The following is a 27,358-nucleotide window of genomic DNA, read 5'->3' on the forward strand; positions in this document are numbered from 1 at the left end:
TTATTCCAGATGAAAGTCAGGCCTACTATAATTAAACAATACCACGGTATTTGTCTGAAAAATCCAGAAACGCTGGCATTTGCTAGAGAGGCACTGTATCTTGTGGAGAACCTGATCCATTTAATTCAAGCACTTAGGTACATGGTGTCAAACAGATGATCTGAACTACTTGACGTAGCTGCTTAAATGCAATCCAGGGAGAGAGCTATTTGCATGCTGACGACTACAGAGGGAGACCCATTCCTTACATCCATCCATCCACCCACTCGAGGATGATTCAGCGTGCCTCAAATAAGTAAATACCTCTTCCATTGGGAATATAGAGGAACAATAGGAAATAAAGGCTAGCATCTCCATGCAGTTGGGATCCATTTAGTCATTTGAAGATGGATGTGACTTATCTTCCTCTTGCATAATAACCCAAGAATTGGAGTACTCACCGTGGAGGGAGGAGGTCCTCGGCTCTGTTCTTGAGTAGACTGAGCACACATCTTCCACATTCAAGACAGAGGAACTTAGTTCCTGCCTTCTCAGGATGACCATTCGTAAGTCTCCCTGCTTTTATTTCTTATTCTTTCATTTTGTGTCTGTCTGTCAAGACTGTAAACTCTGTAAGGCACCACTCCATTTGTCACTGAATGTCTGAGCAGCATTGAATTCTCTAAGGCTCTGGTTTGGGCTGAGGTTTGTAATGAAATATAAGTAATAGCAATGATTGTGCGTGTTTCTCTCTTCACGTCACAGAAAAAAAAAAAAGAAAAAAGAAAAAGGGCAGAATAAAAGCTTTGTTCTGGTAGATACATTGCTTTTTTTTGACTAGTATTGGTAGAAGATGCTCTATGACAGCCTTTGGTTATGACACAGTTTGTGGAACCTGGATAAGTCTCCAGTGCAGTTAAACTTGGTGTCTATTTATGGAATAGCTGGCTGCTCATTGATTTTCTATGGGCATGACTGTTTTTTCCTTTTTGTTTGTCTCTTCTAGAGATGTTTGTGCCTGAGTTTAATACATCTGGGAAATTTGGTGCCCCAGGGCTCTGTCTTGCAACTCTCTTAGGAACTTCCTTGGATCTAGGAAAGTATATAATGCAGGAAGGAGGCAGGCTGCAGAGTTCCTGCTCTGTGTAACAGCCCTTTGGCATCTTCTCTTAGAGTTTCTTTAGAGGGACAGAGAGCAGGGGAAGGAGCCACGAGGACAATGTCCCGCCTTATGCAGTCACTCCTGTAACACCACTGAGGAATGCACTAGTGATGTTTTCCTTCTGTGAGTCATTGCAGAGCTGCCAAAAGCTAGAGGAGCCCACTGCCCAGTGATGAGTAGTGGTTGACCTTTATTCCCAAGATGGAGCTAAATGAATTGCTTTCTGAGCATTGGCATCAATGCAGCCTGGTTCCCTGTGGATTTGGATTCCTTCTCCACATCTCACTGAATCCAGAGCCCTTACTGGAAAGCAAGTAGAAATGAAAAGCATTATGTGGAAATCAGCACGTGAAGCTGATACATACACTATGGAGACAGAAAAGGAGCACAATTATAGGTTTGCCGTAAAAACTTTAAAGTTATTATACTGAAGAACTGTTGAGAAACTCATCATAAGGAAAATATGGGACCCACCCCATCAATTCATTTCAAATGTATTTCAGCCCAGCAAATGAATAGCCTGTGATGAATTTGGTGAGTTTATCAAGCTTAGTAACTAACTGTACAGTCTACAGACAGCTAAAGTTATATTACTGCATTGCTCCTATAAAGTGACAGTTATTTTTATCACCTTCCACTTTGGCACCTTTAGAAGTATTATTGGCTATACCTAACTTTTATGACATAATATTTATAAGAGAAATAAACTTGCTTTTACATCTCAAACTATATTAAAATGTTTATATAGTAGAGAGTTTTAGAAATGTTAAGGTCTCCTTCTGCATCTCCCCATCCCCAGTTTTAAAGATACCACGGCTTATATATGGCTTATTTTTCACATTAAAAAAAAAAAAATGAAAGCAAAGATTTGCTATGAATGATGAATGAGAAGAATTTTTTTCCTTTGGCTTGGAGTTGGTCTTCAACCATGCAGGAGCAATTCAGCTACTGACAGTTAATGAAGGGCATCCAGAGATGCTAGCCATTCTTGAAAAGTGATTTTCATCTGGAAAATGAATTTGATATTAATTGTTCAGCAGAAGTCACAAAAATGAAATATACTGCTGTCAAAATGTTTAGCATACGGAACCCACGAATGTGTTAATAGTTTAGAATTTACCCTTTACTTTCAGATCTCTAACCACTTTCTCCGAAAGCTGTTCTGGTATTTTTATCTGTCTAATTCTGCATAGTCATTTCTCTGTCTGAGTTAGCATAATCATCTCTCAGCCTGTGGTAATCCATCATGATCTATCAGTTTGATAGATTTCAGTGTCAGCTTGGCTTAGGATTGTCTTGTGCTGGTGCCGCATCTGAAAATGGGAGCTAGGAGAGTAGTGGTCAAACACTGGCTTCAGCCTGGTGGAGTCTGGAGTCTGTTTCCCCAGTTCTCCCAGTACTCAGTGTACAGATACAGTTCAAAGAATAAATCTCTCCTTGAAAAGGTTGACCCAAAATCTCTGAGAAGAGCAGAGCACTCTGAAAAGCATCACCACCCAAAGGCTCTCAGCCTTAATCTGAAAGCCCTTCGATGCTCATCTCCCAGGCCGACATTGAATGGCACCTCTAAATGAAGGAGCTCAGTATTAAACAAGCAGTGCCAAGGTTATTTTTTCCAAAAATTGATAGAAGTTAAACTCTGATTTTGAAGATTTAACTTCCCTGAGTATGGATAAGGATGTAAGAGATTGCCAAGTGGCAGAATGGTGACCCATAAAGAAATACAGGTCAGTGGGGACTTCAGCAGATGTGTTAAAAATAGATGAAAACACTGTGTGTTTCCATCAAGTCATAAAAAAATACTTTCGGGAGAAAGTCTCTCATAACCTAAAGACGGGAGATGTTAAAAACTAATGACCTGAACCAGAAAGTGCCTTGAACCAAAGTATCTTCAGATTAGGCATATTCAATATAAGCAGAAATGTGAATACTTTTGATATCTCTTCCCCTTAGCCCTTTTGTCTTTATAAAGGGCCAATCTGGAATTCTCTTTGAGCACCTTTTTTCTTCGATTGCGGGTGTACATATTCTTATTTGAATCAATGTGTCATCTTTAGGCAGTGATTAAAGAGATGAAGAGACTTGATGGTCTCAAGGTAGCACGCTTTAATTGGGGATGAATTATTTACTCTCACTAGTTAAGAATTTTAGTTCAAATATCCAAAATGGAGAAAGGGAGAAGTGCTTGTAAGTTATTGCAGTCCACTCCTGTAAGCTTACGTGGCATAGATGGTTGAATTCACCATCTGAGAGAAGAGTGGTGGTAAGAGGAGGCAGTGATGATATTAGGAAGATAATTCTCAGAAGTAAGAATTCAGTTTGGAAAATGCTTCTTAGAAAGAGATTCTTGCTATGATGGATGTAGGATTTTAGGAAAGACATGAAGATTGTAACTATTTTTTTTTTCTAAATCTACGCTGGCATATTAAATAAATTGTTGTACCCTATCATATTAAATAAATTGTCCGTAACGAGGAATCCCTGCACTGTGAAAGCATTCACCTCTGATATGCACAGCAGTATGCTGGATATCTCATAGCCTGGAGTCAAGCTGCCCAGTCCTGTGCTTTTAATTCTTGGCAGCTATTACAGCTACGTCCAATAGAAGATGATTTTTGTTGGGACTATTCGCAGGCGTCTAAACATCTTACAAATTGTATATAGTCAGGGATGAAAGAGTGATGAATTGCTAGGTAGTTCCAAGGTAAAAGCAAACAAAAACAATAAAGTATGCATTATATTTCAGTTAAGGAAGTTAAGGATCGTCTTTCATCAGAACATTCCTCAGGACCCATTTGCTCTGCCATCCCTTCTCATTTTTTCATGTCTTGAAAGCCAGGTTTGCTTTCAGGGTGCAGTATCCTTGTGGCAAGGGGGAGCTGGTACTACTGGTCTCACTGCCAGCTGCTGTGCTTTAAGCAGCTCCTCTAGCACCCAGCTGTTGAAGACCACTTTGGAAGGGCCTTTGCACTTACTACAGATGCTAACACACCACTGTCTTCCAAAATGATGGAGGAGAACATTTTGCCCTTTGCATTTCAGGGCACCACGAAGTCTTGGAGACTTCTGAAGCCAGCTGCCAGATGTAATTAAAAATTAATGGAGCAGAGCAGTTGTACTTGATCCCCCTAGCAGACAGTTGAATAACATCTTTTCCTAAGAGTAACTTTTTAAACAATTCCTTTTATATCTGTGTTTCTCTCCTTGCTGGCCAAAATGTCAACTTCCTCATCGAAAAAAATGGAAAACAGTATTAGTGGACATTCTCGATTTTTTTTCTAATGCCATTTCCTGCAAAATCTAGTTGGATTCTGTTCATTGAACATAGGGTGAATCCTGAGACTGATTGCAAATGAAAGTATAAAACGGAGTCAGCAGGCATTGAGCGAGGAAGCAGATAGGACTCAGATGGGTGGTGCAGGAGTTGCCTTCAGTAATTGTGCACACTCAACATGTGTGAGTTGATGCTTGATGTATTGCTTCAAAACTGGTGTGCTTTGGAAGAGAGAAAAAATGTTGTCTTTTTGCATGCTCTTAACTAAGCCTTGAAATTCAGACTGGATATATTTTAAAAGACAGGAAATAGAAAAAAAGGAGGAGTTAGGGAGGTCTGTGATCTCTGCATTGATGCCTTAGGAGGTCATGGGGAGTGTTAGTGCTCAGGCTCTTAGATTGAAGAAAAACAATAATATGATGGCCAGGTAGTACTAATTGATACTTCTCTACAATTCTATATACACTGGGCATTGCAAAGACCAGCTAATTGTAGAGACTTAGTTATACGTAGAGAGGGAGATTTAGTTCTTCAAATCTTGTATGTATTTTTGAACAGCTAAATACAAGGAAGTGTACTTTTGACTGAGTGTTTCCCTGCAGAAGCAGAGAAGAACAGTTGTCGTTGCTATGAACTATTCATAAGGCTTTGCATACAAGTATTTTTAGGCCTGAATTCTGATGCTTTCAACCATACTAAATAGCAGTCTACTCTTTGAGTTATTAGTAGCGAGAGAGATGGTTGGCAAAAAAGTAGTTACTCATAGTCACTGTAGCTACACGGTTACCCCAACTGGAAACTGGTAGATAAGCAATATTATTTGAGAAATGAGCATTTTTCTTTTTTGTGTTTCATTGGAAGTATTATTCTTAGCTTTTCATTTTTTTTTCATTTTTCCTTTCCTCCAATCAAATCCTCAACCTTCAGATACTCAGTTGTGCAGATCTCTCATCCAAAGGAATTTGGGGTCGTTTGGAGGGAGGCGTGGTTCAGTGCTCTTTGGAAGTGGGGGTTGACTGACCTGAAGGTACCAGCCATGGAAAGCAGTAGTGCAGAAAACGTCTCCATTTCTCTAAGCAGGAACGTAAATGATGTTACTGTGCTGGTGCAAGAGGAATACAAAGATAATGTTTGCAGAAAAAAAAGATGAGAAGCTTACTGAATTTTTGCTGAATAGCTACTGATGTGGCAATCCGGAGGTAGTTAAATGCAAAAAGTGGAAAAGTAAGCAGCACATTCCAGCCGTGGCAGGAGAACAGTGCTTATGTTAAAGTCTCCAACAGAGGACAGAGCTGGAACTGTGTCATGAAAACTGCTACTTCAGTGCAGAGTAGTAAATTTGCCACCTAGCCAGTCTGAGACCAAAGCAACCTGTTTGGTCAGGTGTATCTGAGAATATATATCTTTCAGAGTTGTCCTGGATCCCACATTTTTCTAAGGAAGGGGAAATATTAGTCCTGCAGGTTTCAGCAGAGGGTGGATTAGATGAAGTTTCATTCTCCTCTTTGGCCTCATTTTCTATGGTTAATTTCACTTTCTTGGAGGAAGTCTTTTCAAGATAAAAATGAGTGTGGTCATTTGTGAGAGGAGAAGAAAAACCCTAGTCCATTTTTTTTCAAAATGGTCATTTTACAGGATGTGGCTACTGTTACTATCACTCCAAAGTACATGAGTCAGACAGTGGTATTATCAGCTTATTCCTTACTGTGTGTTTGCCTAAGATCCACTGCAGGAGATGTGGTTGTCATATTCAGCATTTTCCTACACCCACTGATGAGAGCAAATGGAGGAATGAAGTAAGACAGCCACTGAATTGTCCTCATCCCTTGCAGGATAGGTGTGGGAATGAAGGCAATAAAATAACAGCCGGGGGTCAGAAAGAGGCCATACGCTTAGGGCAGTGAAAGAAAGAGGAGAGCCCAGCATTAAGGAACTCTTTATTGTGTTGAATATATGGGAGAAATCAAGGATGTGCATTTTGCAAATCTGTTTCTTGTTTCAGTAGTACAGCACGTGCCTTATGGCACAGTCCAGCAACGCATGCAAGCCAATGGATGTTAGGCATGTTGAGGCGCAGTGATTTCCATTCCACTTGCAAATCTGTGGAAAATCCTGATCAGAAAAGCAGTCTTACTCAAGACAGCACTGAGCTGTGCAGTTGCACCCCTTAAAGCAGCAGCTGGAATTCATTTTTTCTTCTTCAGAATAAGGCCTTAAATGTATCTCTTGATTGGGATCTAGGTTACAGGAACAGACTGCTTTATAAATGCAGCAGTAGTGGAATTTTCCAATCCAGAAATAATTCAGTGTCCAAATACTTATTTTATCTGATTTATGACTTCATAGCCATATATAACCCAGTACTGCCAAATAAAATTTTCTTTACTGTGGCATGTGTGCAGTTCCTCTTCAGGTATTTGGAATGATGTCCAACATAGAAATTAAGTGGAAGTTTTATGCTAGAAATATTCAGCTATATTTGGATTTTAAAAGAATAACAATTTTTTTTTTCAGAATATCAGTGCCTAAACATATATATTACATTCTTCACAAAATCAAAGACCCAAATACATGCAAAAGCTGTGTAGTCGTACATAGTTGTTAGGGTCTTTTTCCTTAATACTATTGGAAAAGTACTGTTCCGCACTCCAGCAATTTGACAGCTTCATTGAATGTGTATCTGTCAGGAAACCAGGCAGAAAAATAACGATGAATTTGCCTTCAGAATCCACATGGGTGGATGGATGTGTTGCCAACACCCATGTAGAGACATTTAATTGAAAGAAATTTATATAAGTTCCCTGTAGTAATGATGGCATTCATTGATGCCAGTGAATGTTAGGGCATATAATAATAGCAATGCATGTTTAAGCATCAATCATTTAATGCAGACATTGTCAGAAGAATTAAATATATCATGATGTCCTTCATTTCTTTCTTTTTATTTAGTATAATATACTGCTGCAGTCTAAATCTCCTCAGCCTCTTTAATAAAGATTTCTTCTCTTAATTTGGACAGCTGCATAATTGGGGTGCTAAATCATCCTCAAGGACGTAATCAAAATTATCCTCTATGTAACAATTTGCTGTTTTCTATGCTTACTTCAGAGCAGAAGGAACAAATTTAGAAAATTGCAATCTGTGCTGTTGTCTTAAAAATCAGTCGCTGATCGTTACAATGTAATAGTTTTGAAACTAAAGCTCTCCAGGTCCTATGTAAATAGATCTAATTCAAAGTTCAACATATTTGTTGTGGCAGGTATGGTTTTTAATGTAGGAAAATCTGATGTACGGAGATCATAGAATCACAGAATCATAGAATGGCCTGGGTTGAAAAGGACCACAATGATCATCGAGTTTCAACCCCCCTGCTATGTGCAGGGTCACCAACCACCAGACCAGGCTGCCCAGAGCCACATCCAGCCTGGCCTTGAATGCCTCCAGGGATGGGGCATCCACAGCCTCCTTGGGCAACCTGTTCCAGTGCATCACCACCTTCTGGGTGAAAAACTTCCTCCCAGTATCTAACCTAAACCTCCCCTGTCTTAGTTTAAAACTAACTATAATCTAACTATATTCTCTAATCATAAACCAGCGGCAGAATCTGGAAGAAATGTCTCAGTTCCAATCTTGACCATTATAGTTACATAAAATGTACAATAGAAATAACTGTCTACTTATAAAAAGTCCTGGCATCCATGCACCAGCAATTGCTATTCTTGATGTGAAGGTAAGAGGAGTGACTACAGCCGAGCCGTCACTCAGGAGGCACCCAACACAGAGAAGGAGTCCAGAGGCAAGACCCCAGGCTGGGATCCCTGCACATGAGCCCTTTCCTGTCTGCTGTGGCTGACAGCCTACACGTCTGTTAAATCAGATTTCCTATTTTTATTCTAAAAAGAGGCAATTAGCCGGGTAGGACTCCAACCCGAAAACATACGCTTTGGTATCTACTCAGCAGGAGGGACTTCAGCTTGTGTGAGCCCTTGGAGTTACACTGAGCTGCTAATTTAACTACTTGGTGCATGATGAAGTTCCTGCAGTGACACTCAGCAAAAAAAATAACATAGCCAAGAAATGGTACAGAAAATTCAATGAAAGTTTGGTCGAGCCAGGTGGCTCGTGGACATGGCAGCATCCTTCTGGCAATGACCTGCCTCTGCTTACTGAGAGCATTCCTCCTGCAAACAGACTGCATGCTAATTTTTCAGTGCACCCTCAATTTCCACTGTATAATAGCATTAATGACCTTGACAGAAAGCATTTCCTGGGGATTAATAACCATTTGAGGTTTAATGACCTGAGGCTATGCCTCAGGCCATCAGCTGCTCCAAGTTGCTCATTAAATCCTGAGGATACGCAGTCTGCTTCAGTCATTCCTGGCTAAATATTTGGTCAGTGTCACCTAATAACAGCATTTTCCCTGAATTACTTCCTCCTTAGGGGGTCCTGGTTTTGGAAGTGTGTTTGTCCTTAAGTCTTTGGGGAAAAGAACTTGTCATTAGTTTTTTAGGTGATTCTGTATTGCAAGTCAGAGCATTTACTCAGGCTGTCACTGAGTTTCTGCTTTGATGAACACAGTTAAGAGGACTGAGATAGTTCAATACATAAATTGCACCTGTAAATATGAACTATTTGTTTTAGGTACTGACAATCTCATAATGTAAATCAAGAGCCAGTAGCCTCCCCCAGTCCTATTGCTGGCAGTTCAGCCAGTGGTAATTTAATAGACAAGTAACGCAGGGCAAGTTAACACTTCTGGCAAATGGTGACTTGGTACTAGCTTTGAAGAATACCCCAAATTCATGTCTGTGTGGAAGAAATACTGTAATAGAGAGTGTGTTTCCTTGTTGCAGTGCCCTTCCTAGGCCAATTTCTTACTGATGAAGTCATAAGTCAAAGCTGGTGTATTGTCCTATGTTATGATGCGTATTTGTGAAGGGTGAGCTTGTTTTTCTGTATATGATTTTTCGTTTAAGGGAACATTCTTCTCACATCCAGATGGCATCAGGCACAATTGGATCTTAGTTAAATCTGCTGCTATGGTGTTACATCGTGTTCCTTGTTTATTTGTGTAGCAGCACGGTGCCGCGTGCCAGCTAGGAATGGCATAAGCCAATTGCTATTAAAAGTTTCCTCCAAAAATTTCTAAACTGAAACAGAAGAAAAGTGAAGGGAAGAAGGTAAACAGAAGCATTTTAGGAGACCACTAGAGTGAGGAGGGTGCTGGGTTATGTGTCTACAAATCAGTTCCATTGTGCCCACATCAATCATATGAATGCTCTGGTGGGACTTTGCCAGCATCGCATTTGCACATCAGTTTGCACTGTGCACCGAGCAACCAATGGACTGGACAGACTAAAGGGTAGGAACAGAGCTTTTTGGGAATGGGAAGAAGGGGTGCTTGCCTTTCTGAGAGGTCTGGGAAGACCTGACCTTAAAATGGCAATAGCTTAGAAAAAACTTTGCTGGTCCTATGTGTGAGCTAATGTTGGCCAGAGACAACCTGCATTTTCAGAGAAAGAAGAGGATTTTTCAGGCACATTCTAAGAAGTTTAAATGCTTGTAGTTGTTTATACACTTAAAATATTAAAAGAAAACCAGATCTTGATAAGTAGTTCAATTCTGGTAGATTTAGGTATATCCTATGGGAACCAGGAGGTGAATAAGATATAGATGGAGTGAACAACTGAAGTACTTACTTCCTTGCTTGTGTTTGAGATTAGTGAATTCTGAGGTCAATTAACTTTAACTCAGTGACATGCTTTGTGTGGGAAAAACATTCTATTTGTGGTAAACACTGAGCACCTACACAGGAATGTTCCTACATTAATCTCAAATCCCTTTACAAAGATGATGATTCCTAGCCTTTATATTCAGCAATCACTATGTATGTATACAAGTACTCTACATGGATGACAAAATGGCTGCTGTGAAGACAAGACAACTAGATATTGAAGTGTATGTTTAGTGGTGAGCATCTGACCTATCCTGATAAAGTGTGGTCTGCCGAGACCCTTAACGTGTTGTAGAACAAGAGGGTCTACTGCTGGCCCAGCCTGTGTACTAGTTCTTCTGGCTGCTCTTGCCTTGAAACAACCATACAGCATCATTATCACATTGATTTTAGATGCAGGGATACACTTCTGGTTGGAATTTCCTTTCTGAAGTCTTTTGAGAATTCACATTTGAGCCAGATGAGATTTTTCCTGTTCATCAAGAGGAAAAATGCAAAACATCATGAGAAACTTTAAAACTCCAGCACTCCCTGAAAGTGCTCACCACATTTTCTGAAAAAAAAATATTTGTTCCAAGAGAATTCAAGCTCACAGGTAATCAGCATTCACTTTTTTTCTGCAGTTTTTCTACTGCTGATTAGGAGAGGCCTGATTGGTAAACAATGAATAGAGAAAATGCTTTGAAATGAGTTAAGCAAATAGTAGCTTTGTAGACTCTGTTTTGAAGCTACAAAGACCCTCTTAGCAACTGGCTTTGGCTTTTGTTGAAGAAAGAGTAATGAAAATCCCAACTCTGCTCCCAAAATCGGAGTCAGCTAATGGAGTATCATTATCACTGAATTTCCACCTTTTGGCAGCGTTGTCTTTCCTGCATGTTCTCCAGTGCAGGTTAAGCTAGTGGCTGGTTTGTTTGGGTTATTGTTGGTCTTTGAAGATGAAGCCCCACCAGAAAATAAGGAACCGTAATTTTCAGTTCAGCAGTGTGATTACTTAGCAATAAGTGAGCTTTTGAAGGATTACGGAGTGGACACAGGCTGCCATGGAGTCACAGAATCAGAGAATCCTTAACCATGGGTCCAGTATTCCTAGCTTCCAGTGCAGAGCAAAGTGAAAATACAGCCTATCTACTAAATGAAAATACAAAATACCTTTATCATTTGTTCAATTTTAGCCAGCACTTCAGACCAATAAAAAGGCTCTTAAGATGGTTATTTAAAATCTTTAACTTCCATTTTGCTGAGATTTCGTTGTCAGATTTAGGCTTCTCTTGAAAATTGAGCCAGGTGTTTTTACAGTAAAATCCATAGGAGACACGATCTTTTGTAGGGAACTGCCTGCTTTCTGCTTCTGTTTCTGTCTGGAGAAGAACTTATCTCATCCTACTTCTGGCATATCTGAGGGTAGGCCCTGCCAAAATCTGAAAGTGAAATAAACCATCAAAAATGTCAGATTCTTAAAAGTGCAGAGCAAGGTCAAGGCTAGAAAAATGCTAGACTTGGAAAATAAAGTACTTCTCCTTCAAAATGAACACAACCAATTTTCTGTCTTTGTATTTATCTGTACATCACATTTGTGATGTGAGACATCCCCTGTCTCAGGGGACACAGTGCTAGAGCAGCGCTGGGATCCTGTTCCTCACGGAGCACATTTGGAATGGGGAAGGAGCTGATTCCAGCTGGGAGCTATCAGCTGGCACAGCCCTGCTGTGTGCCTAGAGGTGAGACCTGAAGAGGGGATGTGTCCTCACACAGTCCCTCTTTTGAAGGACAGCTGCCGCCGCTTAGGAGCTTCATTCCCAAAAACCAAGTGGAAATTTCACTGAACCGATTGAACCTCAGTCCCTGAGATTTTGAATAGGAGCTATTTCTCATCTCTTCTTTAAACACTGTGAGGCACGTTGCCTTCCATCTCTTTAATCCATTGTAAATTAGCTTCTAGCAGCTACTGCCAAACTACAGTATGGCACTTGCACAGCACATGCTCCTTCAGCAGTGAGCACAAAGCAGCTTCTGTTTGTGGGGAGCATGTTGCAAGTCTGTGAGTGACACACTGCGAGTGCTGAAGATTATGAAACATATTCTGAAACTGAGCAAGCCATAAACACTTCATTTTTCAGAAATAGCCATGTTATTTCTGTCATTCTGCTTGGCAAATGTATGCACACATCTTGGTGCATCCACGTAGCACACGTTGAATAAGCACCAAGTGCTAAAGCAGCAATGTGCCAGCAACACTGCAGTGTTCAGAGGAAATATTTCAAGTATGCACTTCAACACTCTTTTGGACTTTTATAAAATCCCATGATCTTTTTTTGTTTATTTTTTCTTCACTAGCTTCTCTCTTGGACTAAATTGACCTTAGACGATAGCGTGGAGTTATATTCATTGATCTCGTAGTGAGCGCTCCCTAAATGATCACGAATCAGGTCATGGCTTAGGATAACTCCTAATTCCAAGCAGGATAAATCTGTTGGAAGGACAAGTTGCTTATGCTTGTCTGCGGCCAGATGCTCCCATGAAATAGGTAAATCTAGAGATTAGTTGAAGGTTGGAGCAAGTCCTTAATGACACTGAAAGTGTTCCCATCTGCTATCCAAGCCCCCAGTCACCAAAGTCACATAGGAAGGACTATCTCATATAAAGTGGCTTTGTGGGCCTTTTGTACTTGGGACACACTTTTGAGCATAGTGCACACTTCAGCATATCAACTCATAATTGTTCTTCCTGAGAAAGGAAGAACATTTCTTCCCATTTTGAATTGAAGTGTAAGTGTTAAGTGGTGTGTCTTGTTTTCCACTGAAAGTCTGGCTGAGTAAGGAATTAGTCATTACTTTCCAAATGTCTGGCTACCAGCACTGCCTGGTGACCAAACCCTCCCAGCCTACAGCAGGCATGTAGGCCTGTGAGGCCAATGAGGACGTGCACTTAGCAGCCAGAGCACAGGGGGTCAGTCCATGAGGTGGCAACTGAGGCTGTCTGATAGATTTCCCCTCAGCTATTAGATTAAGAAATGGTTGACATTCAACAGGCAAGTTAAAAAGTGCCAGGTTCTGTATTCCACTAACATTTGCAGAGACAAACCTTCTATATTCCCTGTTTTTATCCAGCTAAGAGACGTTTACATGAAAATGGTAGGTTGAGGATTTGGTAACTTTACCGTTTCCTGCTGCCTACCCTACAGGCTCTGTTTCCTGCACCATCAGGGAGCAGGCACTGGTAAGTCTGTCTTTTCCATCATCTTCTTCTAGGGCAATGCATGGCACAGAGCTGAAGGGTAGACTCCAGCTCTATGGTGTGATAACTGCAGGCATCTAACTCACATAAGCTCTTTCACGCTATTTGATAAAAGAGCAATTTATGTCTTTTCCTTCTTGTAGCTAAAAATAACAGTGAAAAAGTGTGGAGCATTGTAGTCCTGGGTAGTGTGCTAATTAGTTCTTTGCTAATTCTGCGTTATTGCTGGCGATGATTACTGTCAAGTAATTACAGTGTTCCTGTGAGCCTGGCTTCCATTCACTCTGTGGTGTAACACTGGTAAGGCAATGAGAAATGGTGGTACTATGGATACGCAGTGCTATTTCTGCTACAGCAAAATTTTGTGTTCTAGGGAACGGTTATTTTGTGCAACTGTTTTAATAGCTGGAAACAGACCTTGGTGAGCTGTAGAATGGAAAACCTGTATTTCCACTACATTAAAAGTCTTTTTGTACTTGAAGGAACATATAAAACCCCAACGGCCTTCTATTTTAAAAAAGTATATGGAAAGGAAACTAGAGACTTCAGCCAAAATACTAAAAATAATAACTACACCAACACAGCCAAGTTGTCTGTTCTTTCTTCCTTCCAGTATGAATGAATACATGTTTATGTACAGCTGTCACGTAGGAATTGCTTTAGCATGATTTCTGTACGTTGCTCTGTAGCTATATGGACCATAGCTTCCATTGCAAAGGTGCTAAACAAAAGAAAACTATGATTTCTGCGAAGAAATTCCTGGAAGTGTTTTAGTTCAGAGATCAAGAACATGACAGTACACTGGTAAAAGTGTTTGCTCTGTAATCGTGTTTTCTGAGCGTGTTTATATATGTATGTGCCACCGTTGTGTGCAAAGCAGCCGCATACTGCAGTCGTGACCTCCCATTTCTGCAGCCATGTCATCACACCAAGGCAGAATCGGCTGTAGGAGAATCCATGGTGCAAAGGTGCTTGGGCAGGTAAATGGGAGCTGGATACTTTGAACATCTTTGAAGGTTTAAACTGCCCCCTACCACTTAACAAACATAAATATCCTTAAAATTCAGCCCTTCGGGTTCACCACATTGATACCAAAAGTGGTTTTCACCTACTCCATAAAATTAAACAGAATTTCTGTCGTGTGGTGAATAACAAAAACTGTCTGTCCAGATGTCTGAACGTCTCTCTGCTCCTGCTGTCAAACACAGCCTTTAATCTGAGAAGTTTCTCACATTTAGCACTGTTTTTGTGTTTGAGAGAAATGTTGGCCTGACACTTCTGTAAAAATGGATGTCTTTCTGAAGGCACAATGATGAAAGATTTTCTTTCCTAAGTGAGTAATTATTTCCTTTAATTTCTTTGCTTTTCCCCTGATTCTATTAAGATCAGTATACAGTACTGTAATTGGGGGCTCTGGACTAAATCACGCTGAAGCACAGAAAGCAAAGGCTAAGATGTAGTTTACAATAACATCTTCACATATTTCACTAATTACATGAAATAAGTTTAAAAAGTAGTAGAACTGTTCAACAAAGGAGGTTGTCTGGTCCGACCTCTGCTCATGGCAGAGCCAACTTAACACATCACATCACGTCGTGTACTAAAATGGGATCAGTCTTAATTCCAGACAGGAAGATGTTCCAAGTTCAGAATGTCAAGTTAAAGAAAATACTGTTTATGTTTAGGGTTAATTTACTGTTTCTCAAGTTATTTCATACAGTGACAAGAGGACAGCCTGGAAGTTCTCGTTAGTAATATTCTTGTTGTAAATAGCTGCTGAAGAAAAGTCTTGAATAGAAATAGGTGTTTGAAGTTTAATGATCTCAGAAATAACAATAAAGTAGATGTCTACTAATTAGGCTCAGTTTCATTTTATAATTATTCTTTACTAACAGTCTTGAGGCGTGATGAAATGTTAATAAAGTTGATGTACTTCAGTGATAACAATTACAGAATAGTTGTGAATCAGAAAAAGCCATCTAGGTTTGTAGGTACAGCTTTGGCTGTACTTTCAGGATAATGCCAGTTCTCCTTCTGGTGGGTTGTTTGGAGATGACAGCTTCTTTGTAACTGTGAACAACTGACATTCTGCTGTTAGGGGTTTAGAATCATAGAATCATAGAATCGCTAAGGTTGGAAAAGACCCACAGGATCATCCAGTCCAACCATTCGCCCTTCACCAATGGTTCCCACTAAACCATGTCCCTCAACACAACATCCAAACACTTTGAACACCACCAGGCTCGGTGACTCCACCACCTCTCTGGGCAGCCCATTCCAGTGCCTGACCCCCTTTCAGAGAAGTAGTATTTCCTAACGTCCAGCCTGAACCTTCCCTGACGCAGCTTGAAGCCATTCCCTCTAGTCCTATCACTAGTCACCCGAGAGAAGAGGCTGACCCCCAGCTCACTACAACCTCCCTTCAGGTAGTGATAGGGAGCAATAAGGTCTCCCCTGAGCCTCCTCTTCTCTAGACTGAACAATCCCAGCTCCTTCAGCCGCTCCTCATAAGGCCCGTGCTCCAGACCCCTCACCAGATTTGTTGCCCTCCTCTGGACACGTTCCAGGGCCTCGATGTCTTTCTTGCAGTGAGGGGCCCAAAACTGGACACAATACTCGAGGTGCGGCCTCACCAGTGCTGCGTGCAGGGGGACAATTACTTCCCTGTTCCTGCTGGCCACACTATTTCTGATACAAGCCAGGATGCCATTGGCCTTCTTGGCCACCTGGGCACAGTGCTGGCTCATGTTCAGTCTAGCATCAATCAACACCCCCAGGTCCATTTCCTCTACACAGTCTTCCAGCCACTCTGTCCCAAGCCTGTAGCGTTGCCTGGGGTTATTGTGGCCAGAGTGCAGGACCCGGCATTTGGTCTTGTTGAATCCCATCCCATTGGCTTCAGCCCAGCTATCCAGCCTATCCAGATCCCTCTGTAGAGCCTTGCTACCTTTAGTTTTGTTCAGCTACGTTTAGTTTTGTTAAGAAATAATACACAGCCCACCTTTCTCAATAGACTTTTTAATGGAAAGAGCTAATAAGGAAACAGTGGAATCTAAAGGCAGAGCAACTTGTTGTGTTCATCAGCTGGTAACTGCAGATAATACTGATAACACCAGCACTTTGCATTACATTCACCGTACAGAAGCCATGGATCCAGACTTCTGTCTCAAGTATCAGCTCTTCCATATGTCTGTATCTTATCAGTGTTGCTTGTGATACAAATTACTCTTCTCACTCAGAATTCCAAAAGAAATGGCTTTAATCATAGTTTATAATAAACAAGAACTGAGAAGTCTTTTTTATTAATACATCAAAGTGTTATCTCCAAGGGAGTTAGCTTCATAGTGGTGCTCTGTGTTTAATATAAATTCACAGCATGAAGGCCACCTCAGATGGGTAGAGATTCTCTGATGTGTATCTGATTGCTTGCATGTAATTTGAACATCTACAGCACATGAAGGGTATAATCAAACCATAATTAATACGATGATAAGGAAGTATGTTTTGTACTACTTATTTGCATAATTCAGGGAGAAAGTCTGCTGTGACTGCATATATCTTCTGGGTGATTGTTTACGTTTTCACTTGAATTATAACACGAAGCATTCTCCTGCATTCCGTAGTGCCTTTCATCTGAGGAGCTCCAATTACTGTTTGGCCAATTAACTTCAGTACCGCACACATGCAAACCATGTTGGGTATTGTGGAGAAACTAAGCAGAGATGTTTAATTCTGAAACTTGACCTCCAGTTTAGGACACTGAGCTTGAAAAACGTGGTTTCCAGAGATAATAAATCTCTGTCCTCTAATTGGAGCTACAAAAGCCCATAAGAGCTGAAATAATGCTCAGAGCAGCGCTGCTTGCTCCTGGGAGCCCTCTGAACATCAGGCCACTCCATAGACGTTGGGCATCCTGCATGCTGTGAGAAATCAAGCTGTCTTCAAATTCCCCCTAGCCTTGCAAGAGATGTCGTTTTCCAAAAGCTTGCAAGGATGGAGGGTAGATGAAAACTGCATGTAGAGGGGTCCATCTGTTGCATCCAAATTCAAACCAGGTCTCAAGGGCAGAGTACCAGAAAAAACACCTTGTAGATTTATGTGCACTAAAGAAACATGCATTGTATACAGAGGAAAGAATTTATTGCTAGCGTAGTTAAAGGTATTAGCAGTCTAAGCAAAGAGCCCACATGCAAAGAAAATAATTCTGAAAGCTAATAATTCCAAGTATTCAAATATGGCTACTTTCTAATAAGGGTACAGCTGGAATTGATACATGTATGCTTCCTGTTAGCTACACTGCTTTCTCGTGTTATGCTTACCCTTCCTGTGAATTTCTGGGTCCTAAAATCAATGTTGCTAGTGTTCCTCACGAAGAAAAGAGGTGCAGAATGGCTTGAAAGTCTTCATCTGAAATTCTTTACTAGGAGGAATATGATGTTGACAGTGGAGATTTTGTTCTCCTCACTAATGGATCAGCTCAGGGCTAGTTTTACACATTTTGTGAGGTAGTCACAGAACCACAGAATGGCTGAGGTGAGAACGGATGTCTGGAGGTCACCTGGCCCAACCCTGCTCCAGCAGGGACACCCAGAGCACGGTGCCCAAAGCAGTGTCCAGACCACTTTGGAAGATCTCTAAGGAGGAGATCCCACAGCCTCTGAGCAGTGTGTGCTTCATCACCTGCACAGCGCAGAAGTGATACTGGTGTTCAGAGGAAGCCTCTTGGCCTCTTGTCCTGCCATGGTATACCACTGAGCAGAGCCTGGCTCTGACTTCTTTGCACCCACCCTTCAAGAATTTATGAACGTTGATGAGATCCCTCTGAGCCTCCTCTTCTCCAGGCTGAGCAGTCGCGGCTTTCTCAGCTTTCTCTCACAAGAGAGGTGCTCCATGACCTTGATCATCTTGGTGGTGCTTAACTGAATTCTTCTTTGTGGCAAGTGTACGTTGCTACCTCGTGTTCAACTTGGACTCCCAGGCTCTCTTCTGCATTGCTGATTTCCATCTTTTTGGATGCTTGCTTGCATTTTCAATCATCTTCAAAGACAGTGGTTCATTAGAAGGTACATGATCTGAATATAACGTGGTTATAAAACATGAATAGCCAAATACAAGTGCAAAGCTTCAAATACTATTTATTATCAATGTCTATTTGTTATGGTGCTATCAATGGTATGCTGTAAAAATTGCTTTACAGACCAGTGAGTGGCATACACTTGAAGGTTTTCTAAATACTGGCTAGGCTCGGCATTTGCCTTTGAAAATTGAGCTCAGCAGTTACTTTAGTCTTCAGGCCACTCTTTGCTTCATTCTACACAGAAGTTTAGGTGCAGCCTACCTAGATCTCTCAGCATGTAAACCCAAAGGCAGAAACTCTGGAGAGTCTGTTTTCAGAATCTTGCCTATAGTGACTCTGTGAGTCATCGAAAGTGTTAGAATGGATCCCGAAGGATGACACTGTTACCCCTTCTGTGCTCATTTATAATACTCCTTCCACATTAAAGATATAATATATTTTATCTTAGAACCCTTTAAAGACTCACATTTTCCATGAGTTTATCCGAACACATTTTTCGGTGGACATACAGTGCTGATGCACAACTTTATTTGAAAGCCTTATTAATTCTCAGGTCACGCTGCTAAGCCCAGCAGTTTTTGCGTGGCTAACTGAATAGGTAGGAGAGGCAGCATGGTCCTGTGAAACAGGTGGGTAGTGTTCTGTCCTCTGAATCTGCACAGAGCCAATACTCACGGGTGCTGTCAAAAGGCAAGAAAAGGAATATAAATTCTACTGAGGAGGGGGGAGGATGTGAAGGGAATGAAACTCTTAATCACATCTGGCCATTAGCAATATCAGAGTATTTTTCCTAAGACGAAAGGGAGGAGAGCCTGGTGTCCTTGTCAGCTCCCAATATATATATTATTGGAATTTTATCTAGCTCATAAATCCCACTAGTAGTTTCAGCTGGATAAAGTATTCTTGTTTCTTGTCATTAACTGCTGCAGCATTCCTTTATGTCGCTGCCACATTTCATCCTAATGCAGCTGCACTTCACCCACGGATGATGTGATCCCTATATATAACTTTCACATCAGTTTTTATAACCATTTAAAGTGCCTCAAGAGGACATGTGGGATGCAGGGTATTGTTTTATTAGTGTCATCACAAATAGCTGCATTGTACAAATCAATTGTAAGCTAAGAGGAAAAGCGATTTCGAAGGGATATTTGAAGATAGGGTAAGATTTTGGCAGTTAGGAGGAATTTATAATCCCGATTTACAGATTTAAAAGGAATATGGTAAAAAAAAAAAAAAAGGAAGCAAACTAACATGGAGTAAGGTTGCATAAAGTGGATAGATGTGGAATAGTGGTTAGAAAAATGTCAGAGTAATGGACGGCAGATAGTTAATTTTAAGGGACCTTGGAGTGGAAGATAAAGATAAGGAGAAAGGGAAATCAACAGTAAATAGAAGTGGTCATGGTGATAAGCTGCAATTAAAGATCTGGAGGGAATGCTGAAGGAAGAGCTGGATCTTGGTTTTATCATACAGCCAAACCATCTAACACTGACAAGACTTTTCAACATCATTTGGCTCTGTTAAACATCTTTGCTGTGTTTTTAATGTAATGTCTGAGACTTTCAGATAAACTTAGTGTCCATGTCTCGTTGCATTCTCATATTTAGGTGCCTGACTGTGCCAACCATCCATCACCTGTACTTCTGGAGTTTCATAGAAATCTGCAAAAGGGCAGATGATTTTAGGTGAAGACTGTTAATACAGACGCAGTGTTACCAGACATGTAAGGTTTCTTGGCTGGTGAACCTGCTATGAATGTCAGGCCTACCAGTTTAACTGGTATCATATTAATTCAGGAAAGGAATTCGTCGTCATCCTTTCACTCAAACAGGAGTTAAACTCCTAATTCCTGGCTGGAATGACAGACCTTTCTTCCTGGGAAGCACAGCCTAGCTGAAGGTGAAAGGCTGATGAGGAGGAACTCATCCAACCTGGACTATACAGAGTTTGAGTACAGAAGAGAACAAAAGAATTGTCACAGTTGATCAAAGGAATACTTCATGTGATCCCAGACTGTCTCTGAGCATAAGAAATGTCAGTGGCTCAGAAGGAAAAACTGAGTAAGAGGTCATCTAACAAGGAAAAAGTAATCTCATAACATTGCATTTAGTTTGGTTTCATTTATTCAGTTCAGGAGAATCCTTTTCCAAATCTGAGGTAGCAGCACTGAGTGCTCAGATAAGACTAGAGCTCAGTTTTGAGCCCACTCACCTCCTGATCCCAGTGTCCTTTGGCAATGAGTTTTATAGATTGCTTAAAAAAAAAAAAGAAAAAACCTTATCAGTTCACATCGCTTTGTTTCTTTTTTTTCATTCCTTCAGTTTCATTAATCTTCCTATCCTTGTGCTACAAAGCAGAGTGAATAGAAGCTCTCAATTTCCTATTTTCGTATTACCCATGATTTTGTACCCTTTTATCATAACCATTCCTTATTCATCTGCTCTCCAAGGTAAACAGTCTCAATCTTTTCATCTTTCAGTATATGAGATTTTTTTTTCATGTCCATAAATAATCATGCTTCCCACTTTCATCCTTTCTGAAAAGTCAAAGAATGAATGGACATCATCTGACTATTATTCACCAAGTGTAAAGAGCTGCAGAGAAAGAAACCACTCATGAGCTTGAAAAGATCTTTTTTTCTATTGACATTTGAATTATTTTCAGCCATAGTCGTTTAAAAGGTCCATATTTTATTGTATTATTACTGGTACTGCAATATTCTGCAAAAGCTTAATGTCTATTAAAATAATGCTTTGACGGCTTTATTTCTTCTTGGTTGCAAAACAGAACCTTGCCTCTAATAGTAATTATACAGCATGATATAAAGTAATTCCAATGAAATTCCACTTTTGAAAACGTTATTACCAGGATTTATTGAAGAGCATGCACCATAGTGTAGTAATATAATACAAATTCATTGTATGCTTATGTTTTATTTTATTTGTGATAGATTAGTGCTATAAATGGTAATTTTATGGGTACAGTTGCCTTTGCATTATTATTGGAATCCATCTGGAAAAGTCCTACAGAGTGGGAGGAAATGGGGCAAACCGTAAGAGCTCAACCTGAAAGCCTTCCCTCAAATGGAGGTCTTGGGAGATTATGCTAAAAGCCTAAATAATTTCAGAGACATCAATGTACTTTGCATAAAAATTTATGCTATCCTATAAATAGAACTTACGAATTTTTCCATTTAAAGAATTCTGTTGGCTATAATGCGAGATGAAAACATTACAGAACATTTTGCCTGTTTTTACTACGTTGCATTGGCATTTTTTCCTTAGGGAACATGAAAAGAATTATATTTTTCCATGATGTACACCAGCCTGCCTACTGTGGTGAAGAAAGGCAATAATCCAGTAGTTAGGGGATTAACCTGCTCTTTGCAAGCTGCAGATGTGAGCCTCTGTTCTGCTGTGACCTTGGAAAGTGTTCTTTACAATTTAGCACCTAAACCCTTCCTTAAGGTTAATTTCTTTGCTCCAAAGTGACTCAGCAAACGCCATTCATTGGAAGCCTGTCAGTCTTCAGTGTTGCGTAGTAGCTGAGTGACAATGAAGTGATGCATTAGGTATCTTGGAACTTCAGAAATTTGACTTTTGGCCTCCAGGCAAGATTTCTGAGAGCGTTAGTACCTGAGGAGTAATATAGACTTATTTTAATGGGCAGTTAAAGGAATCACACACTTCCCACAGACCTAATCTCTGTCCTCCTCACGTACTTTTGAAGTGCTCTAAATCATCGTCTGAAAAATAAAAATAAGAGTAACGTGGATCTTAAAGAATATGAGATGTAAGGGCACGGGAGCAGTGGGAATCGCTGAAGTATCCCAACCTTGGTCTGCAGGAAGGACCTGAAACACAATGGATCTGTTCTCACACAGCCCTGGCCTGAACTGAGCTTTCTATCAGATCCCATCTGCCCCCATGAGTTCACCATGCAGGTGACGTGGTTTTTGTGCGGCATGGTGCGTGTACAGGGCAAAAGGGATGCATTCAGCTCAGCTAGGCAAGGCTGAACTCACCCACACAGCGCCTCGAGCATGCCTCAGGTGTGAGATGGGATCAATGTTTTGTCCCTCAATACGATCTGCTTCTCCTTTCTCACAGATGCACTGGGGCTACTGAAGGTAAAGGAAGTTCTTAAGCCCAAGGCTGAGCTGAGCCTCCCAGCTGACCCTAAAATGCTGGGTACACATTGTCCCAACAGTTTTCTTCATCTTGAAGGAGAGGATAAGGCAAGGATTTGGATCCTTTGTTAGCATAAAACATAGCACCAAACTAACTAGCTGCAAATACTGTGAGCTGTAACCGAACTTTGTTCTGCTTCCAAACAACACTTGCAGAACTGAGACCCATTCTACCTAACAGATCAGCTCCTGGCTTCCAGTGGAGCTCACTGATGTGTCTGTGCAAGAAAACAGACTCCTTTCCAACAATTTGATCCATCATTTTCTCTAACACTCCCAGATCTTTTATCTGAAACCTAGGAAATTAGAATTTAAGTGGTTAGCAAAATGGGGGGAATAAAGAAGAGCATAAATAGTGATTTGTTACAGACAGTTGAATAATAAACGTTATCACACATGAAGTTGACATAAACACAATAGATGAGGTAATTCTGTACCTTTTTTATTCCTGTTGCTATTTCTTCTGCTGGATTGTGCAAAGGGGTATCTGAACCTTAACTTAAAATTACAGGGGGAAAAAAAAGAGAAACACCAAAGCAGAATAGAGAGGAGGCAGAAGGAGCGTGGCTGAGAGGCTGAAACAAAATGAAGTTACTGATGGTGATGAGAGAAGGAAAAGAACTGTAATAACTGATACAGACAGTAAGGTCCCAAGCTAGAAACAAATTTACTTCCATGCTTTTCTCTTGACAGTGATTTTAACTTAACATATTTTTAAGTATTTCATTCTTTCATGTGAGGAATGGCTGGCGCAGTGATTTGGTTTTCTCTGATTAATGAAAATGCAGTTAATGTGGACTAAATTGGGGCACTTGGAGGCACTGGGTCAGCTTGCTAATTGAGCAGCATTCCCAGATTTTGGGGTTAGTCTTCTCCCAGCTTAAAGGGTTGAACAGGTCTCCATTGGATTAGCCAAGAGTTGGTATGTCATAGAGGGAAGTAGGAGAAGGAGGCAGCAGGGTGGGGGCAGGCTGGGTAAGGTGTTGCTGTTGGGAACTGCTGACTGCTGGAGTCTTCTGGTGTCAGGCACCATTCAAGTTCATTAAGAGTTTGGAAAAATGCTGGGAGAGAGAAAGACTGCAATCCACCATTCCATTTCAATTCCAGAATAGGCAGAGCATTCACGGGTTACATGGGAGATAAGTGCAAACCCAGCGCCAAACATGGGCCTGAAGCCATATCCCAGCTGTGCTCTTGCCATCTGCCAGGCTTTTTGGGTGAACCTCACTTTCCTTATTTCACTCTACTTACATCTTAAATAAATAAACAAATAGATGTGAGATTTGCACTTCAATCTCTGCTGTGCCATGTGTGCTCTGGGTTATTTTATCAGTGTCTCTGATACGCATTTAATTTTATACACAGTGGGACACCTCCAGGAAGATTAAGAACTAATCCTGAAGGAATGAAAAAAACACATAAAACCCAATGGTGTGTCTGATTGAGGAGGAGGTTTTAAGCCACTGACTGCATATGTGCACTGAAAGGTTAGGGTGAAGCGGGGGGCAGCTTCTGAGGTGCCCCTGGTGCAAGATGTGAGGTCAGCAGTGACGTGTGTGCAGGGGACTTTGCATGAACCTCCTGGCATGTGCTGGTAGATGAGAGGACCTGGAGGCCATCATCAGCCTCATCTCTGTGGATGTTTAAGAATGTGGTTTAGTGATGAACTTGGTAGTGTTACGGCTGGTCTTGGTGATCTTAAGGGTCTTTTCCAATCTAAATGATTCTATAACTCTATTATTATGTCTCCCCAAAAATGTGGCTGAAGAACTTTTGAGGAAGTGAATATCAGCTATAACTTGTTACCAGTACAAAAGAGAAATGGAAAGAATAACTTGTTTATTGCCAAGCTTCAACTAAAAGCAAAAAAAAAACCCTGAGAACTCCAGCTATGTGAGACATACTGATGCATGTCAGAATCTGCAAGTGAGTTATTGCCTTGCCTTGCTAATGAATGATTGTCATTAGCTGCTACCCAAGCAAGTGGAAAATTATCCATGTCTGTTTTTCAGGCAGTAGAGCAGTACAGTAGCACAGAAGCAAAAATCCACCATCAGATCAGCTGGGGCAAGCAGCCTTTTGGTCATAGAACCCCACAATTTCACTTTCCCAAATTCCCAACAGGAGCCAAGAGATGCAGTCCGTGAGGCTGGGTTTGCAAACCTCTGTGGCTCCTGCCAAGCATTCAGCACAAATCTAGGAGCCATGTCCTTGCTCAAATCACTCTTCTCAGTGTGACAGCCCTTCTTTGTGCAGTTGACAACCTGTGATCACATGTAGTTTTCCAGGTGCTTGCAGGATTGCACCAAAGCAGCACAGCTGCCACAGGCTGGCTTTGACAGCTGCTTTAGCCTGGACGTGGGAGCAGAACCAGACCAATGCTGCCAAAAATATTTCTGCAACCCTCCGCTGACATCTTCAGTGAGGTCTTTTTGGTGCTGTGCTCATCTCTTCCCAAGTAAGTCTTGGCTGATGGTTAACTAGCAAGCAGCAAAAAGCAAATAGAGAATGTTAAATTGAGCATCTCAAATTGTATTTTAAGCATTAAAATATCCAGTAATGAAAAAATCTGTATTGCATACTGAACTATAACTTGGATTACATGCCCGAAGCGAGATAACAGAAATCAACTTTCGTGTCTGCTGAAGAGCAAATACTTGCTTGTGCCTTTTCACTTGGACTTGAGTAGCAGCCAAGAGGGGAATGGCTGAAACAAGTGCCTTTAACAAGGAGAAATTCACTGATGTGAGCAGTCATCCTTTCGGCTGGGCCAGTAGCACGTTGCACTTCTCCCTGTCTGCTCTCTTCTAAGTAAGACCTAAAAGCAAAAGAGTAAGTGGGGGGAACTGGGCTGTGATGCATGTCTGAGACACAGTGTGCTGAAAGCTAGTTTTGCAAATCTCGTTCAAATCTGCATCTGTTTGTTTGAGGTAATTGTTCAGAAAATCAGAATACTCCCAGTAGACACCTTCATGGAAGGGATGGTCGAATATTTGAAGGCAGAAGTTAATCTGTCAATCAGTTTGAGTTTGAGGGCATCGCAGTATGTTACAAAGAGCCTTTAAAAGCAATACCCTTAAACAACAGTAGCCTCAAACAAATACTCAATGGGTGAGATTGTTGCCTACAATTATCCACCCACTGCAACTGGAGATTTTTCAATCTCACTTGAGCTGCAGGAAGATTCCTCAGCAAGTTCCTCTGAGCAGCCAACTGCAAAAAAACATTGAAATACGATAAGCATATAAGAGCATTAAATGGTAGCATTCTCCATCACCCACAGTCTCTGTTAGTTGTGCTTCCAGGCTAGATGAAGCTAGAGTGTACATACAGCTGTTATAAGTTGTAAAATACATTTTGAAATGGGATTGATCCATCTGTGTTTCACGAGATTGAATTAAGCAAAAGAAAAAGTCTAAAGCCTTGTCTTTTCTCCAAGCATTTAATAAAAATATTCAGCCACGCTGGAACATAATAGAGATGTGCTTTCAGCACACAGATGTGCAGTAGTGAGAGCCACGTTTTATGTAAGCTGCTCATTCTTTTGTGCAGCGTTAAGAACTGAATGTACTTTCATGCTCCGTTTTTTGGCCTTGACATGAGCTAATGTCAAAGCAAATGAAGACCTGGTGGCAAATCCTATTCAGCAGTGCTAATGATTGTGGCCATTGCAGAGCTGCTCCTGGCTGTCTAATCATCTTTGGGAAATTGGGCTTTTGATAAGTAGACCTTGTATTCTGAATTTTTATTTCTTCAGCAAAATTCACTGGTGTGGTTCAGTGTACGAAGGATCAGAAAAAGGTGTGTGGGTCACATACTGCAGAGTGTATTCAAAGCTGGTTTTATGGTGAGCTTCGGGGGTAAAGTCATTAGGAGGATTTGAACAGGACTGCATGGGGAAAAATTTGTGTCAGCATCTCCTATCTATAAAAGTGCATTTTAGTACGAAACAGATTTATGACTGGGATATTTTTGCATGCAAGGCAGAACATGCAAAAGAGCAACTGTGCCTGATTTTATTTTTCTAGTTCCATTGCTTGTTTTATATTTAGGGTTTCATATTATGGCTGCCTAGATTTTACAGCTGCAAATGCGCCAAAACTCTTGTCTGATTCATTCAGGTCGAATAATAAGCAAAATAAATGTCTACATTTTTCAACACCTGAACACTCACTCCATTCCTTAGCTGACATACATCTAATTTTTGCAAAAATAAGAGATGCAGGCATGCATTTTGACTTGAATTTTGTAAAGCAGAACCAGTCAGGTGGCAATTATTGATCTAGATCTGAGAGGCAAGGAAGTGTTGCACAGATTTTACTGGCAATCCATGTGGATCTGGGTGTTCCTCTGTTTTTAGTTGTTCTTGGTAAAAAATGAGTGACCATAATATTGGTATATTATATAATACCGTATATAATAATTGAGTGAACATAAATTGGTTATCACAGAAATCGGGAAATATCCATGTCTTGAGCATGGTTTTCTTCCAGTTCCCCCATACTCAGCTATCCCTGCTGTCAGCCCCAACACGAGGGACAGATCTCTTGTCCACCTGGCCATTCCTCTTCCAAGAAGCTGGTTTACATCATAAAATCATAGAATCATTAAGGTTGGAAAAGACCTCTAAGATCATCTAGTCCAACCATCAGCCCATCCTTACCATGCCCACTAAACCATGCCCCTCTGGGCCAAATCTACAC

The 27,358-nt window shown here is 40.9% G+C and overlaps 1 protein-coding gene across 12 annotated transcripts in view; it reads left to right on the top strand.

The window, feature by feature from the left end:
- The window catches only part of STARD13 (StAR related lipid transfer domain containing 13), a 300,043-nt gene that overhangs the window by 228,231 nt on the left and 44,454 nt on the right, over nucleotides 1–27,358 (top strand). The window lies entirely within an intron of this gene.

This window comes from Gallus gallus, chromosome 1 (genome assembly GCF_016699485.2).
Source record: "Gallus gallus isolate bGalGal1 chromosome 1, bGalGal1.mat.broiler.GRCg7b, whole genome shotgun sequence".
NCBI lineage: Eukaryota > Metazoa > Chordata > Aves > Galliformes > Phasianidae > Gallus > Gallus gallus.